Source organism: Mixophyes fleayi, chromosome 6 (genome assembly GCF_038048845.1).
Source record: "Mixophyes fleayi isolate aMixFle1 chromosome 6, aMixFle1.hap1, whole genome shotgun sequence".
Taxonomy (NCBI): domain Eukaryota; kingdom Metazoa; phylum Chordata; class Amphibia; order Anura; family Limnodynastidae; genus Mixophyes; species Mixophyes fleayi.
In genome coordinates, this window is record NC_134407.1 from 155,479,097 (window position 1) to 155,497,254 (window position 18,158).

Consider the following 18,158-nt stretch of genomic DNA (forward strand, 5'->3'; position numbering starts at 1 on the left):
ATACATAATCCACTCCTGCTCCAGTACTCCCCACTCCAATCAGTGGTCCAAGTTCTCATCCAGCTTTCTGAGCAACTGCTGGTACTCACCGCTGCCCATGTGGGAGAGAGTAGGACAATCCATATAGTTACACATCTCACTGTTGTCCAGCTTGTCTCCTCCATACCCAGCACAGTTTTATGGTGGATTAGCACAGCACTGTCCCAGGTTCACCATATCCTCAGACTGTGGACAGAATATCAGTGTACTGGACCCTCCCTGTCTGTGGGAGGGAAATCTGACTGAAGTGCATGCACACGTCATTCTCTAGTTGTTCTGCTAAGTGGAGGGAACACATCAAACTTAGCACAAAGAATGATGTATTTAACTGTAAATAATATATTATTTTCGTGCTACTGTACTTCTATAAATATTAAGTATAGTTTGTCATTTATTAGCAAAGTCACTAAAAGTGCTATAAGCTTCAATTTGATGACTAAGATTCCCGTCTGAGGCAGATTGTTAATTAGTATGGTTGTTTAGACAGACCTGGCAGCTGCTGACATGACATTTTCCTAGTATTACCATGTTGGAAGCAAGGACCATAGTTTTATAAAACATTTTGAGATAAAGCTTACAGTATACAAATTGGAGATAATAAAGGCCACATGCAGCAGTTTTTATTTGCTATATGCTCATATTGGAAAATAAGATATAACTATTGCTTAGTATAAGGAACACAAATGATCTAAGTCAGGAGTGTCCAACCTTTTAGCATCCCTGGGCCACATTGGAAGACGACGAGTTGGTTTGGGCCGCACATAAGATACACATAACAATAATGATAGCTGATCATCCAAAAAACTATAGAAAACATAGTTAACATATATATATGAGAAAAAAAGTGATATATATATATATAGATATATATATAGATATATATATATATATATATATATATATATATCACTTTTTTTTTTCAAATCCCCCTATATTTACCTTTCAATTGCCCTGTTCAAAAAATCCTCTCTAGTTATTATACTATAATCACTTTTTGTATTGTTTCGATGCAATATCAATAAAGTGCATTTAAGCCAGGCATTGTATATCAGGGTGCCCTGACCAGGCCTGCGGTACCTGACATATGCATCACTGTGACCCCAAATTGTGACCTGTTTTGCTAATTACACCACTATGTTAGTTAAGGGATAACAACTTATAATGGGCCAAAGAGAATAATATATAATGCCCCATTAGTATTACAAGTAGAAGTATGTAGCAGGGAGATAAGGTCCATGATGCTCCAGGACCAGGTGACTTTTATTCACTGGTCAGCGTCCCTTGAAATAATAAAAAAAAATCCCCCTTAACTTACCTTTTAATCGGCTTGTTCTCCTGTCCTCTTCTCTTCTCCAATTCTCCGCTGCTGATTGTTCTTCTCGTGCGGGTGACTCCTCTGTGCTGCGCTCTCAATGGATGTTGGCCGTGAGGACATCACGCCCGACATTCACTGCGAGCACCTCACGGAGGAGGAGACAAGGGATGGAGCCGGAGTACCTGCTGATGTGACAGCAAGGTAAGTATTTTCTTTTCTTTTTTTTTGCAGGATTTTTTTTTCCATTAACAGTTCTGCCCCCTTGCCACAACCAAAACTCCTTCTGGGCCACATTTACAGGTTGTGCTGGGCCGTGGGTTGGACAACCCTGATCTAAGTGATGCAATCTAATCCTAAAGTTGTTTTAGATTCTGATTGGCCATGTTTGATCATCAGCAAGTATTTAAAAGCAATGAAAATAGGTGTTCAAAAAATTTATTGTGTTTATTGATACCTAAAGTTGGTGAAGGCTCAGAAATCAAACCATTTATTTGCAATTAGATTTTTTTTATTTAGAACAGACATGAAATATAGGAACAATTACAGAGAAGACAATTGACATAGTCTGTTGTTTTACATTTCTATAAACATAACATAGAGCACAAAATATGTAAACCACAAAAGTTTATAGCTCGGGGTTAAGAGATAATGTCACCAGGGAGAAAAGAAAGAAAACGGGAAAGAGCATACTACAGTTAGAGGAGTAAAATTAACCACCAAAGTGCGCACAAAAACAATATTTTTAAGTCTGAAATGGATATTGATCTAAAGCCAGGTCTGTGTCTGCATGATAGAGGCAAGAAGAGAGAATGCCAAACTACACATCCTTAGTGAGGGGCTTAATATATATCAGGGGGATTAGAGAAGGTTTTGTCTTTATTTAAGAAACCAAGGGGTACAAACTAGATCAAATGTAGGTTCTTTGTAGTAGTTTATTATTTTCTGCAATGTGCGAGATAAAAATTTTGAGGGATGGAAAAGAAGATTTAAGCTGTTTCCAATTCTTGCATTCAAGCATTTAGTAGCTGCCAGAATGTGGGAAACCATCTTTTCTGCTCACATCCTGGGGTAGGCAAGATAGAAAAAGAATACACAGATCTTTGGGAATAGGTGACCAGTAAATTAAGAAGATTAAGTACATTATCACAAAATGATAAAAAAAAGAAGGTATACTTGGGCTTGTCCATCAAATACAATAAAGAGTTCCCTTGTGGTCACAATTCCTCCTGCATCCAGGATTAGCTGTGACACACATCTTGTTTTATCATTGCTGTGGGGTATAGAACCACCTAAAATTAAGTTTAAAGCTGTATTGTTTGGTCAGGGATGACATTCGCCTATGGGCAATTCCCTCTCTTGCTTCTTCCCAGTTATCCAAATCTGGGGGAGTCCCAGGCTCTGGGACATCCATGCATCCCTGGCAATTAAAAATTTTGTAAGCACCTGATCTAAAAATGTTAAACAAATCTTTGCCTTAGTGAAAGGAACATTTGAATAATAAGATGAGTCGCACAAGCATTCTGTTCAATGAAACCTGTTCCAAAGCTGACTTCTGCTTGGATTCAATCATCAACATCAACAGCTATTTATATAACGCCACTAATTCTGCAGCGCTGTAGAGAGAACTCACTCACATTAGTCCCTGCCCAATTGAAGCTTAATAGCAGCCAATTAACCTACTAGCATGTTTTTTTTGGAGTGTGGGAGGAAAAGCATGCACCCGGAGGAAACCCACGCAAACACAGGGAGAACATACAAACTCCACACAGATAAGGCCATGATCAGGAATTGAACTTATGACCCCAGTGCTGTGAGGCATAAGTGTTAACCACTAAGCCACCGTGCTGCCCAAAAGTCAAGAGTCAAAATTGATGGTAGGATGAGTCTGAAGCTGTCCTTAAGACTCAATCTGGGAACGTTGAGGGATACAATTTAGACCTCAATTCTGGATTTAAGCATTTTGAAGAGAGGAACACAAAATTTCTTTTAAGTTTAATAGTTAATGTAGGGAATGATGAGAAAATATTGATGAACATAGCATTTCACTTTGGAGATCATACAAAAACATAAAGGAACCCGCAGAGCTAATAAGATGGAATAATGGGATGGTAAACTGGGAAAAACTGGGTAAGGCCAGAAGGCAATATTGGTCTTGACCTAAAGGGCTGCAACTGGGAAGAGGAGAGCAGTGCAAAAAGCATGAAATGGACGTTCATGGGGCGATACCCAAGGGGAAGCGTGGCATTCCAGCCATGAGTGTCTTTAGAGTTAGGATGAGAATTCTCTCTGATCTAAGTTGACTGATATCTAACACAAACAGAATAAGGTAAGAGTTAGATATTGAGCCTGCATAAGGTAGGAAAACCTAATATACCAGTACAGGGAAGTGTTAACAGTGGACTTGATGAAATCATACTAATTGGGGGAATGGGACATAGAGACTTGTAAACAACTGTCAAAAAAAACACTTAAACCACATGCTAGCATAAACTCATCACAACATGTAAATGCAGAGTATTATAATCAGCCATGACAATATCTTAATATAAATATAGTAATAAGTACAATTAATTAAGACCTTAATGCACCTTGAGACCATATTTAGGTACATATAGCTATGTTGAGCATGGGTTGGTAATAAAATCAGGTGGTGGAAATACGTGCAGAAAAAAGCACTTAATGAGTATTTCAACCTAATAATGGGAAGGGGAAATAGTCATCGATGAGGATCTGCTCCAAGATCAGGTACAGATGACAGATGCACCATCAACAAAGACAACTGCACAATCTTTTTCATTTACTGCAATCAGGCTCTCACTTTTACCAAACTTTGTACTAGTAAATTGGTTCTCTGCTGGTGCTTCTGTTTTGTTTGCATGTTTATCGACTTTGACTTTGCCCCTCATAATTTTATACTCTCTAACCCATCAATTGTTTTTGTCCCTCATGATTCTACCTTCTCCATCTCATTGACTTCAGCTTTGTTCCTCATGACCCATCTTCTCAGGACTAAGCACCTTGGCTGATTGTGGTGTGTTTCTCATAGCTACTCAGCAAAGTGGTTCTGTCCTGGGAGTTACCAGCCAGGGACAGTTTGCTTGTGCCTCAACATGGGCTAAGCAGTGACAGAACTGCATCTTAACACTTTACAATACAAACAAAACAATAGAAAAAAGCGCTAGGTGAACCACACAAAGTATTTAATAAAAATAAAAATGCACAATAAATACACAATGGTTTATGGCCATAAACAACCCCAAGAAACACATTGAAATATATAGCATCAATGTGGAATCATATGCAAATGCAGCTGTATAGAATATCGATATAGATAGAAGCGCTGATAGAAAAAATTCTTGGCAGATGAAAATGCACTCTCTATTCTTATTTTGTTGTATAGAGAAAGTGCTATATTAGTTGCAGCATAAATGTTCATAAGAGCAAGCACCTCATGATGTGGGTAAAGTCCTTGAGTGTTCACTCAGCTCCAATAAGGCCAATTAGATGATATCATGAACTCCAAACAGGGTTGTATAGCTACAAGATGGTAACAATTCGCTATAAACAAGGAGTTCCTTTGTTATTATGTTTTATTCAGCATGATCCACTGTTCATATGGAAAAACTCACACCAATATGTATGCCTTTTGGGCTATAATGGAGGAACCCGTGTGTATATACAACACACCTGCTGTGAAGCGCTACTCCCTTCTGTCATCCACTTAGGAAGTGACAGTGTAGCGTCTCATAGAGACAAGATATAGTGATCACTATCACTTAAAGCATTATCTCTATTTAGCGGGAATGCCTTATACTGAAAATTCAGCGTGGTCTGTTGTGAGCCTTCTTAATAAGTATACAGCTGCCTTTCCTTAATAATGTAGCACAATGTCTCTACTTACAAGCAGATCTGGTGTGTCTTCCTCGAAGCGCTTGCAGCGTTACTTCTCTGTAGGAGGGAATGTCTTGTGCTAGATGTTCGGCGTGGTCATTTGCAGATCTTCACGATTAGCATATAGCTGATGTTGTTTAGGCAAAGTGATCACGAGTAACTCCACTCGTGAGCCGATCTTATTCTATCATCCTCCAAGCGCTGCTGAACATGAAAAAACCCCGGGGTTGGTATGTACCAAAAATTCAAAAGCATATACTGTCCAAAGTATAAAAATATCAATAGTAAACTGCATAAGCAAATGACCACGCCGAACATCTAGCACAAGACATTCCCTCCTACAGAGAAGTAACGCTGCAAGCGCTTCGAGGAAGACACACCAGATCTGCTTGTAAGTAGAGACATTGTGCTACATTATTAAGGAAAGGCAGCTGTATACTTATTAAGAAGGCTCACAACAGACCACGCTGAATTTTCAGTATAAGGCATTCCCGCTAAATAGAGATAATGCTTTAAGTGATAGTGATCACTATATCTTGTCTCTATGAGACGCTACACTGTCACTTCCTAAGTGGATGACAGAAGGGAGTAGCGCTTCACAGCAGGTGTGTTGTATATACACACGGGTTCCTCCATTATAGCCCAAAAGGCATACATATTGGTGTGAGTTTTTCCATATGAACAGTGGATCATGCTGAATAAAACATAATAACAAAGGAACTCCTTGTTTATAGCGAATTGTTACCATCTTGTAGCTATACAACCCTGTTTGGAGTTCATGATATCATCTAATTGGCCTTATTGGAGCTGAGTGAACACTCAAGGACTTTACCCACATCATGAGGTGCTTGCTCTTATGAACATTTATGCTGCAACTAATATAGCACTTTCTCTATACAACAAAATAAGAATAGAGAGTGCATTTTCATCTGCCAAGAATTTTTTCTATCAGCGCTTCTATCTATATCGATATTCTATACAGCTGCATTTGCATATGATTCCACATTGATGCTATATATTTCAATGTGTTTCTTGGGGTTGTTTATGGCCATAAACCATTGTGTATTTATTGTGCATTTTTATTTTTATTAAATACTTTGTGTGGTTCACCTAGCGCTTTTTTCTATTGTTTTGTTTGTTTTTCTACATATGGGTTTGGAGCCCATTATTAAGCTGCTGGTGCCCATTCTCTAGGTCGTATTAGCGCCCAGTTGTGTATATATATATATAAGCTTTACAATACAACTCAGAGATACACAAATTGGAGGTTGGTATTCTGAAGCAAGCAGCCTCTGCGGCTGATGTTCACTATCAGTTATTGGTCAGCCAACTCAATCACCTGATGAGAGAAACCCAGGTTTTTGTACAGGAGCAACAAATTGTGGTGTACATTTCCTAAAATTACTGCACCCTTGTGTTTTGATGGGATGGGAACAGGAAGGATGCAAGGAAATCCTGACACAGATTTTCCTGCAATTCGAACTACAAGCAGCATTGTTCTCCACAGAGTGGATCAATGCAGGACATTTCATTCCCTGTTGACTGGTCAGGCTTTGTAATCTGCCTGCTGACTGGTCACTCCATGAAAAGAACGATCCATCAATGGTCATGTTCTAGCAGATATTTTACTTTATTGATCGAACTGTCACTGCCTCTGGAAGACAGGTCCAGATCAAACAATATGGTCAATCAGTAGAAGTGGGACGAGTCATGCCAGGCATCTTGCCTATGAACAGTGAAAGCGACAATGGCAAGTGCTACTACCCAAAGAGAGGTAACTAAGTATGGTCCAGAAGGGTTCCCCGAGGAGTACAAAGATTTCAGCAATGTTTTTGACAAAAAGCAGGCAGAGACACTACTACTCCACAGACAATGGTAATACCCTATTAACTGGCTGCCTGGCAACATGCCATCAACTGGCAGGAAAAATCAACTGTTTGAGCCTGAGATAAGGACTGTTAGCACCTACATACATGAGAATTTGGGGTGAAGGTTCATCATGGCGTTCAAGTCTCCAACTGATGTAGGGTTCATTTTTGTGATAAAGAAAGACCCTGCATTGACTACAGCCTGTAGTCTACAGGGGGTTCAATGAAATCACTATTAAGAATCAGTACACTCTCTTACTAATCTCTGACTCATCAAGAAGCTCCGTCAGGCCACGTTCTTCATCAAACTGGACCTGGAAAGGACTTGTAATCTGATTCATGTCTCGGAGAGTGGTGAATGGGTGTCAACATTCAACAAAAAGTATTGGCACTACGAATAATGGGTCATGCCATTCAGTCTGTGCAATGCCCCAGTCGTCTTCCAAGCATATGGACCTACTTGACATATCAGTTCTCATTTACCAGAATGATATCCTCAGTTTGTCTAGCACGCTTGAGAAACATCACAAACATGTGAGAGAGGTTTTGCAGAGGATCCTGGATAATCATCTATTTGCCAAAATGGAGAAGTGTTCCTTCTAACTGTCCAGAGTGAGCTTCCATGGACACATTATTTCAACACAGGGCATAGAAATGAAAATGGAGAATCTATTGGCTGTACTAGGTTGGCCAGTGCCCAAAGGGATCAACGCAATCCAGAGGTTTGTGGAGTTTAGCAACTACTACAGATGTTTTATCTGCAATTTGTCAAGCGTTGTTAGCCCTATTATCGATTTGACCAACATGGGACTCCTTAGGACATCTGGATTTACCAGGCACAATAGGATTTTGACTACTTGAAATGTCTTATCTCAGTACTTATCTTACCCTGTCTGCAGTCTTTACCTCTAGACTTCCCAGGACCTTACCTGTCCCTATGCAGGAAAGATGTGGCAAATAACCCTCTTTGTCACATATCCCTCCCCTTAGCAGCATAGCATCGCCAACTTTCGTGGCCCGGACAACGCGGAGAGCACATCTCTGCAAGAGGGAGCGTCTCCATTTTTGTACAGATTCCCTGGTCTATGCTCCATTTTATTTATTATCTGTTTTAACTGTGGTTTGACTAAGCCCTATCCAATGATAGATACAAAAAAATTTGGCTTCTTTCATTGCCAATGCACTTTTCTGGATTATCTTTTAATCCTGCCGATCTTAAAGAAGCTAAGACAGCCTCCACTTTACTTAAGCGTGACTCCCAGTCTGGAGTATAAATCAAAATGTTATGTAAGTAAGCAGATGCATAGGCTGTATGTGGCCTCAACAACTTGTTTGCAGTATTTCTGAAAATAATATTTGACCTTGGGACTGTAGTCCCAACTTAATTGACAAACCACGGGACACCGACACCTGCCTGCTGAATAAACCCCACACTAGTCAAACACCTGTCAGCCAGCTTCGCTACCATTTTGTCAACCTGGGGCACCGGACCAACTGTGTCAGGCATTGTCCCTGCTTAACTTCCTCTTCACAGTGACGAATGCCTTCCTCCTGCTCTGACTGCCGTGTCTTGTTGCTAGGCAACAAGACGAGAGCTCGTGTCGTTCCTGGTAAGGCCAATAGCTCTTAGTGTGCATGACCGACCATTGCTAGTCAACGGGACACTCTTCATCCTGGCGCTGTTGGCAGTCAGTGACATCACTGACCGCCTAATTTCAAGCCCTATATAAAGTTGACTCTGGCAGCCTATTGTTGCCAGAGTATCAGGTCTTATTTCCAGCTCCAGCGTTTCTGTATTATCCTGCATAACACCTGTTTGATCTCTGCTATTGTTCCTGACCACTCTCCCTGGATTTAGATTTTGGCTCTCCTGATGTTCAGGTTTTGACCTTGGCTCTGCCAGACTGCTCTTTGGTATATAATTTGGCTTCATTGATATCCTGGCTCTGAATACCCTTTGGAAACTGATTCTGCTCCTGTTCACCCTCCAGTTACCGACCCGGGTTGCCTGACCATTCTCTTTACCTATTACCTCACCAGTGACTGACATTGAGGACAGTGATCTGCACGTCCCACGTAGCTAAGTCCATACCTCCTTGCAGGGGTCCCTGGTGAATACCAGGTGCATGGAGACTCTGCGCCTTCTCGCTCAGTAGCGGTAACTACAGGCAGGTAGTTACCATCAAATATCCCTTTGTTTGTGACACACTGATAGTCTTTGACTGTTTAAACTCATCATTAGTACAAACTTCTCAACGAAGTCACAACTTCAGGTACACTATTTTGGCGTATCATTTTGTTCACCTGATGTTTTAAGGCAAGGAAGGTGCTATTGCCATTTTAGGTTTCCTCACAACCTGTCAGCACACAAACGGGGACTTTACCTTGTTGACACTTGAGAACACTAGTTTGAAACATCTTCTCTTCTTTCTCTCTCAAATCATGGCCTTCTATTTTTGCAAAAGGATGTTAATGAACCCTTTTCAACTATGGATGTACTGCGACAGTTAGATTGTTTTTCTGGCATACAGAACCTTATTACTGCTAGGTGGATTCCAGGACCAGTAAAACATGCGTTCTCTAGTTCTATCATTCCCAAAATGTCCACCACCCACCTGAGTGTGTGTAGTTTTTAAACTATGGGTACATGAACCTGTGGAACTACTAATTGTTCTACCTTTCTCCCCTTCACAGTAGCAGTTCGAAACAACATATAATTTTTGAAAACATACAGTGGCATATACAGCCTGATGAGATTACAGGTTTTGCAATATCATCAACATTATTAGCTTATTTAAAGATGTTGTAAAGCCACATAATTTAACTGGTCATGTGCAAAGTTCAGCAAATGTAACAGTTCTGGAAAGTCAAACCAGTCTATACCCTCGCCAGGTGATGTGGCACCTTCACCCGTGGTCTCACCAACTAATGATGGGAGGAACCACTTGTGTGTTGAGACTTACACAGCTTGCCTTTGTCTTTTCTAAATCCTTTTAGATTGCAAAACTTTATTCTCCCAAACTACACTTCGGTCCAGGTTTTGTAGCAGAGCATGACACTTCTCCTGTCTCTTATCCTCCAGCTTGTCCATCAAGACTGGACCTTAGGTCGGTGATTCAATTGCGGAGATATCCGGTTGGACTCATTTATGGAGGATCTGTGTAAACAGTGGAAAGTCTTTGCCAAGTATCAATGGGTAAGGTAGTTGTGGGGAAACTGCTGCTTTTACAGTGACTGTTTGTCCATTTACAGTAAAGGAGTTCTGTCAAATTCCTCGGCATCCCCGTGGATATATAGGACCTTTAGTTTGGGCAGTTTGGGAACAAGAACCTTTGGCAATATAGAGTTGGAAACCAAAGTCAGTTCACTATCTGAATCTACCAGAGCCAGTACCTGATGGTGATTCACAAAAACAGCCATGTGGAATAAGCAGGACTCATATAACAGCAGTTTGGATAGATCAGTTAGGTGTGCGCCAGCGAACAATCCATAGGTTTAATTAATGTTGGGCATTAGCAGTTTTTAAACCTTTTGCTTTCTTTGCAAAGCAAACAGATGCTCTAGCATCTCATACAGCAAAATGTATTTGAACAGGGTTTTTGGACCACACCAAACTCAAAACTTAGTGTATCAGCAGGTGTGGCACAGTAGTGGCAATAAAAATGGCAATTAAGTAATGATAATAGACGGCCGCAACTTTTAATAACATAACTGCTAATGATTTAAGCAGAAAGGGTCGATATGCAATCAGACAATCAGAAAAGACTAAATAGTGCTGCTGATAATCATAACAATCATGCGTATTGTTGTACCACCCCTCCTGCACCTGCAAGAGATATACCTCCCAAGAGACATCAACATTTAATTGTGTCACAATTAGATGTACTTGGTCTATTGTGGTTCATTACACCTCTCCAGATTTGAGACTTAAGTCAATGATACACAAAACTCCCTGATATATGCACATACTGGCTACTGTGCCTGTGCTAGCTCAGAATCTCTCTGGCGTCATCACCTGCACACACGTAAGCTGGCTGTTAGGAGCCACATTGGGCATCCAGGAGGCTATCCTTCCATTCTGGGAGTGTCTATCAATATTCTGTGAATCTCCAGGGCATTCCAGGAGGGTAGGCAACTTTAACACAGACACATACAGACAGATACACAGTATAACTCTAGATTTGATTCTGACTCTTATATTCTGTGTGTAGAACAATCTCACTGGCCAGTTATCCTGAGAAAACACTGTGGAGAATAAGTAATGTGTCCTGGAGAGCGGCAGCCATTTGCTGGTAGTACACCTCCCCCTGTTACATATAAGGAATATTCTGTATACAGTATAGATCTATAATAAGTGATAACTACACATGTGCACTGGAGAGTGGTTGCCATTTTTTTTATAACACACAGCGGAGACACAATGGGGATCCAGAAGGATAGCCTACCTTCCCAGAAGTCATAGAGGTCTCGAAATATCCTGGGAGTCCATGAACCACATACTTAATAATGAGGCCCCCACCGCTAAATCACAAAGCAGTGGAAACTGAGATTTTCCCACCTAAATCAGGAGTCAGACTACAGGTGGATATAACCATACTTGCCAACTGTTCCGGAATGTCCGGGAGACTCCTGAAATCCAGGAAGGTCTTCCAGATCCAGTTCTACTATGCTTTCAATAAAATTGTATACAGTCTGCAGCTTCATGCTGTATCATGGGGCAAGAAAATAAACAACTCCCGCTGATTATATCATACTTGCCTAGTCTCCCGGTGGGTCTCCCGACTTCTGGGAGAGCAGACAATTCTCCCACATCCTGCCCACTTCCGAATGAAGCGGACTGGATGTATGTATGAATGACGCGAATCGCTGTGCCACGCCTCCGACCGCTCTCCCACCATGCCCCCTGTCCGAGATCTCCTGGGTCTCCATAGAGCAATGTTGGCAAGTATGGTATGAACTAGACATCACTGTAACATTTTAAAGGGCTCTATCCATAATCTATCACATAGATCTGCAAAGCACTGCAAATCCATAATTGGCTACTTTACTGACCAATGTTTTCCCTGTGCTGATGAGTCCCATAGCAGTTGTTTGGGCTGCTATGGTTATATTAGATGTTGCATAGACTTGTTTATTCTGATATGACCTGCTGAACAACCTGATAATAAATGGGTTAATGCAGACAGCTTGGCTGGAGGAGGACAGAGATCACATTCCACTCAAAAACTCCCTAGATGTCAGTAACACTGCATTGTGAGATCTCTCATACACAAGCTGTGTTGTCACAAATTAGTCATTTGGAGAGTTCACGTCTGTCCAGCTCCAGCAGTAATTTTTCCATTTAAATAACCTGTCCTGAAAGCTGCAATGTTGGATGCATACATTCAATTCCCCACTTTAAATTAAAAAAAGAATATATTTAGGTAAACTTGGATCAATTTGTTTGAAAAATACTTGCAATTTTGCATTTTAATTGTATTTTGCTGAAACCAAAAAGGAAATAGGTTTCTTGGGAGATTTCTAAAACTATCTGTGAATTATCCAATAAGAAAATAAACAACAAAAAGTTGTAAATTAACATTGACGTTATAATTTAAAAATTAAAGTTAATCAACTGGTTATATAAACAGACTAACTCTCTCTGTTTATAGGACCTGTTTGTTTCTGATTTTTTTTTATAAATTCACTTATGTAAACTTTTTTTAGTGACATTGGGCCTGATTCATTAACAAAATTTACATCACATTTTAAATTTACCTCCCCTCCAATGCAACATGGTTTTGCCTTATTTGCTTACTTTTGCTTAACTCTACTTAATGAATCAGGCCCATTGTTATTGATATTGAGCAAAATGTAGTTAATAGTAATAAAGGAAATCAAAGACGTTGAAGAAAAGTAATACATTAATAATGGCTATTTACACATTTGTCATGTGATTTGACTCAATATGGCATTAGATAGCAAACAGCTCTAGAATGGATATAGTACTGTTAATATAAAAATTGTAACATATGGGTACAAAAAAGTGAACATATTTGTCAGCAACATTGGAAGACAATGTTTTTAGGTATATAGGTGTTAAAGTATTTCCCACGTACGAACACTTTTTGTGCTTATATGCAATATTTGAGATCCAGGAATTGGGACAGAAGGGCCAGTCACGGCACAAGGGGGCAGGGCCGCCATCAGGGGGGTACGGGGGGTACTGTTGTACCGGGCTCGGGCTCACCAGGGGGCCCGGTACAACAGCTCAGCACAGACTTACCTGGGGCCCGCCGCTGGTCTCCGCTATGTGCTCTGCCTGTGAGAAATCACATGATCGCAGGGGGAATGATTCCTCCACCCCTGCGATCGGATCCTGGTGCCTGGCCGTGCCCCCCATCACACCCACCTCCCGGAAGCCAACTTTAGAAAGTTGGCAAGTATGACCTATACTAAGGTGACTATAGAAAAAAACTAATCAACTGTAAAACACAGTAAATGTAACCTATTTTAATCTATTCAATTTTTAATTCTGTTTATTGTGTAGATGTGTCTATGTGACAAGTACACTTTAAGTTCACTTTTGGAGAGCCTGGATTTCTCAGTTACCTAAATGAAGGCACCAGAGATCTGCTTCTGTAGCTAGCCTTCTGTATGTCAAGAGGCCTGGGTGTGAGGTTTACACTTTTAGCATTCCTTGGGCATTGTTATTCACACCTCCCGTTGACTAAATGTGTGACACTGTCACTAGGATCCACACCAGGAATAGTTGGTATAAGTGTATCAGAACCTGTGTGAGGAAAGAGAGACAGCCAGGGACCCTGATGGAGGTCCTGCGATACCCATTGAACTACTGCACCGAGGGCCTAAGAACATCAGGACAGGGGAAATATGAGTGATAGGGGACTGATTTGAGGGAAAAATTACCTCAGAATATGGCTGGGTGATGGAGCATAGATCTCAGTAAAGGGGAATGTACCGCATTACCTCAGAATATGACAGTATGAGTAAGTGACCCAGAGACACCTTGCTGGGAGCAGAGAGGCAATGGTGTGCACATTGAAGGGCCTAGCAAGTAAGTGTCAGAGCACAAACAGGGGATGGGTTATCTCCCTGCAGAGGAGGGATGAGTAAGTCTGACAGAGCACCAGAGACAGAGCGGAGTGAGTGATGTCACATCCACAGAAGAGGGATGAGTTAAACACTGCTGTGAGAGAATGTATGTGACTGTCATATTATCATAATCATGTCACCTGTTTTAGAACTGTACATGAGCAGATGGAAAAGTGTATTCTGTAAGTGAAAGCTGTCAATCACCTAAGAACTGTGCTGTATATATTCGCTTTATTATCTGCAATCAAACTATTGTGCAGGAGTTGAATAATTAAAATAGTTTCTATTTTGTAAAGAGATTGTCTGGTGCCCAACTTATTGCAAAAACTTTTGCACTGCAACAACACATGTTTCCACACTGAATAGACATTGCAGCAACATCCTCTGGTCACTCATTTCTTCTCAGTCCTCCAATCCCCGTCGCCTCTTTGCCACATTCAACTCTCTCCTCTTCCCTCCATCCCACTCTCCCTCTCTGCTACTGATTTTTGCCTCCTTTTTCTCCTCCAAAATTGAGGCAATCAGAATTAATATCTCCTCCTCGCATCATTCTCCTACCACGCCCATCGCTTTACCATCCTCCTGCTACCAACCCTACTTCCGCCCTACTTCCTTTGAAGAAGCCCATCTCACTCTCAAACTACCACCAAACATTGCTTCTCCACTATGCCTCTAAACTACTCAACTGGGTTGTCACCTCACCAGGTACTACTCAGACAACTACCCCCTTGATTCTCTCCAATCCGACTTCTGTCCCCTCCACTCCACTAAAACTGCCCTGGCCAAACTTTCCAACGATCGTCTCTAAGCTATATCCATGGGTCACTTCTTCCTGCTCATCCTACTGGACCTGTCCGTGGCCTTTGACACCATGGACCACCCCCTTCTACTGCAGACCCTTCTTTCTTATGGCCTCTCTGGCTCCATCCTCCCTTGGTTCACCTCATACCTAATAACCGCTCTCTGTATCCACTTCCGGATCTTTCTCCCCCTTCCGCCATCCTTCTAGGAGTCCTTCAGGGCTCTGATAATGGACCTCTACTCTTTTCGCTGTACATCAGCTCCCCTGGTGAACTCATCTCTTCCTTCGGTCTCCAGTATCACCTTTATGCCGATGATATTCAATTTTACCTCTCTTCTCCTGATCTTTCCCCTCCCCTCCTCTCTCGTGTATTCAACTGCCTTACCACCATCTCCTCTTGGATGTGTTTACGCTTTCTCAAAATTAATATTGCCAAAACTCAACTCATCATCTTCCCTCCTTCTAGATCTTCAGCCCACCTTGACTTCTCTATCACTGTTAACAATACCACCATCTCTTCTGTTCCCCAACTGTGCTGCCTGGACATCACCCTTGACTCTTCCCTCTCCTTTGTCTCCCACATTCAATCTTTTGCCCAATCCTGTCACTTCTAACTACGCAATATTGCCCAAATCTGGCCCAGGATGAAAACAAAATCATTAACTATGTACTTATGATTTCCTGTCTTGATTACTGTAACCTTCTTCTCACCGGCCTCTCACACTTCCACCTCACCCCTCTTCAGTCTATACATAATGCGGTTGCTAGACTTATCTTCCTTTCACACCGCTTTTCTTCTGCCTCCCCTCTCTGCTTTGCCTTACACCGGCTTTCCTTCTCCTATAGAATCCTTTTCAAACTCCTCACTCTCTCAACTACAAGGCACTCTCCCACTTCACTGCCCCATACATCTCCAACCTACTCTCCATTCACACTCTCTCCCGTTCCCTGCGATCAGCTAATGACCATTGCCTCTCCTCCACTCTGATCACCACATCCTGCTCGTGAATCCAAGATTTCTCCAGGGCTGCCCCCCTCCACTGGAATGACCTCCCTCATTTTATCCGATTCTCCCTTAGTCTGTGCACCTTCAGACAGGTTCTTAAAACTCACCTGTTCCTCGAAGCTTACCATCCATCCTCGTTACCATGCTTGATCTCTCTTCACCTGTCCCTTTTTGTGCTCCTCTAGCTCTAGATCCCCTCCACTAACTCCCCTTGTGCTTGCAGTCTGTTTGCCCTCCCTTTAGGTTGTAAGCTCTCATGATCAGGACCCTCTTCTCTCCTGTCTCTATACCTATTTTTCTACACCAACTTCACTGTACCAGCTATGCTTGGAGCTTTTTGGTTTATTGTTCTGTGCTGTTATAACCTGTATGTTCTACTACTTATATTCTGTGTGGCTCTGCGGAAATCTTGTGGCACCTTATAAATAAAGGATAGTAATAAATAATAATAATAATTATGCCCACAATTAAGAGCTAGCCAGGGCAGAGAAGAGTGCAAGTGAGCTGAATTACCTACCCATGTACTCTTCAACTTGAGGTGTGTAGTGAATGCAGCACCTGATATGTAATCTTATGTGACACCCCCTTAAAATTATTGTGTCTGTGTGATGCGCCCAAGTGATGTGGCATGAACAAAACTACTACTGGGGTGGGCTAGTGTGTAGTGTCAAAAAATGATCTACTGTGGTGACTACTACCTTCTCTTCTAAAATTTGGATTTAAACTATTGTTTTGCACCTCAGCTCTTCCTAGTAAGTACCATTCTGTGACCAGTGTCGGACTGGCCCACAGGACTACCGGAAAAATCACCGGTAGGCCCCTCTGCCTTACGGCTACACCCCCTTCTAGAAGTGGGCGGAGCCCATTCAGCTCACATGTTCGGTATCCCTGCTGCCCTCCCCGGCGTCCCTGCTGCTGTGTGTACAGAGTTCATCTCGTCTGCTTGTTATAAACCTTTGTAATCATTCTCACTGCCGGCCTGGTGTGGAGAGTTCCCCAATCACCATCCTGATATCACCCGTGTTACACGCAGTACCCCTTCCCTTAGATTGTACGCTCCTCTGAGCAGGGCCATCTCTCCTCCTGTTTCCACCACTTCTAACTCTGCTCTCCAGCTACTTTGCCCTCCTCCTCGAGGACCCTCCTCCCCCCGTCCCCTCTGGGGGTCTCCCTGTCTTCCGCGTCCTCCTTCTTGGGCTCCGTTGTTTGCTGATCCTCCCTCCCCCTTTCCCCGCCCTCTCTAGCTGTGCATTGAGCTTACTGAGTTACTGTGCTTTATGTTTACTGTACTGTGCTGTCTCACCTTGTATTGTAATTCGTTTTGTCCCTGTACGGCGCCACGGACACCTTGTGGCACCCTATAAATAAAAATGAATAATAATAATATTAATACATGTGCCCAGATCCTGCCAGCGTGTTAGACAGAGGAGCGTGTGCCTGCTGGGAGACCAGGTCCAGGGATTCTTGTCAGATATTTCCAGATAAGGTTTGACCACAGGGAACAGTTCCCCCTACGCACATCAGACTTCATGTCAGTAAGTGTGTTACCCACAAACTGTCTGAGCGTGAGCGGAATAATAAAGGGAATACTCGTAGAATATTTAACTTACACCAGGAATTGATGAATGGCTGCTGAACATACGTATCCTGTCATCCAGCCGGCAGCCACGTTCTGGATCAAAGGGGGGGGGGGTCAGCTCACCTGGTGATCGGCGTCCCTGCTGCTACAGATGACTGGCTGCAGTCATCTTTCAAATGCGATGGCAGCTGCGATCATGTGACCTGCCCCCTCCTCCTCCTGTCAGCTGACTGTCTTATGCTCCCGCCGCCGCTGAAGAACTAAGGAGCAGAGGTTGCATCAATCAAAATATGGGTAAGTAGATTTTCTTATTTTTATTTAATATTATTGGATATGTCTTTTAATTTCCTCCAAATTCCAGGACTTTCACTTGACACAGAATTATCTTATATATATATCCTCCATCTGTTCTCTAGCTACTGGGTAAGCAGAGGATGACTGCAGAGAATATATATATATATATATATATATATATATATATATATATATATATATATTAGTGTGTGCGCAAATTGAGAGAGCACTATTCCATGGCATATGTGAATTGTGGGGCACTATTGTGG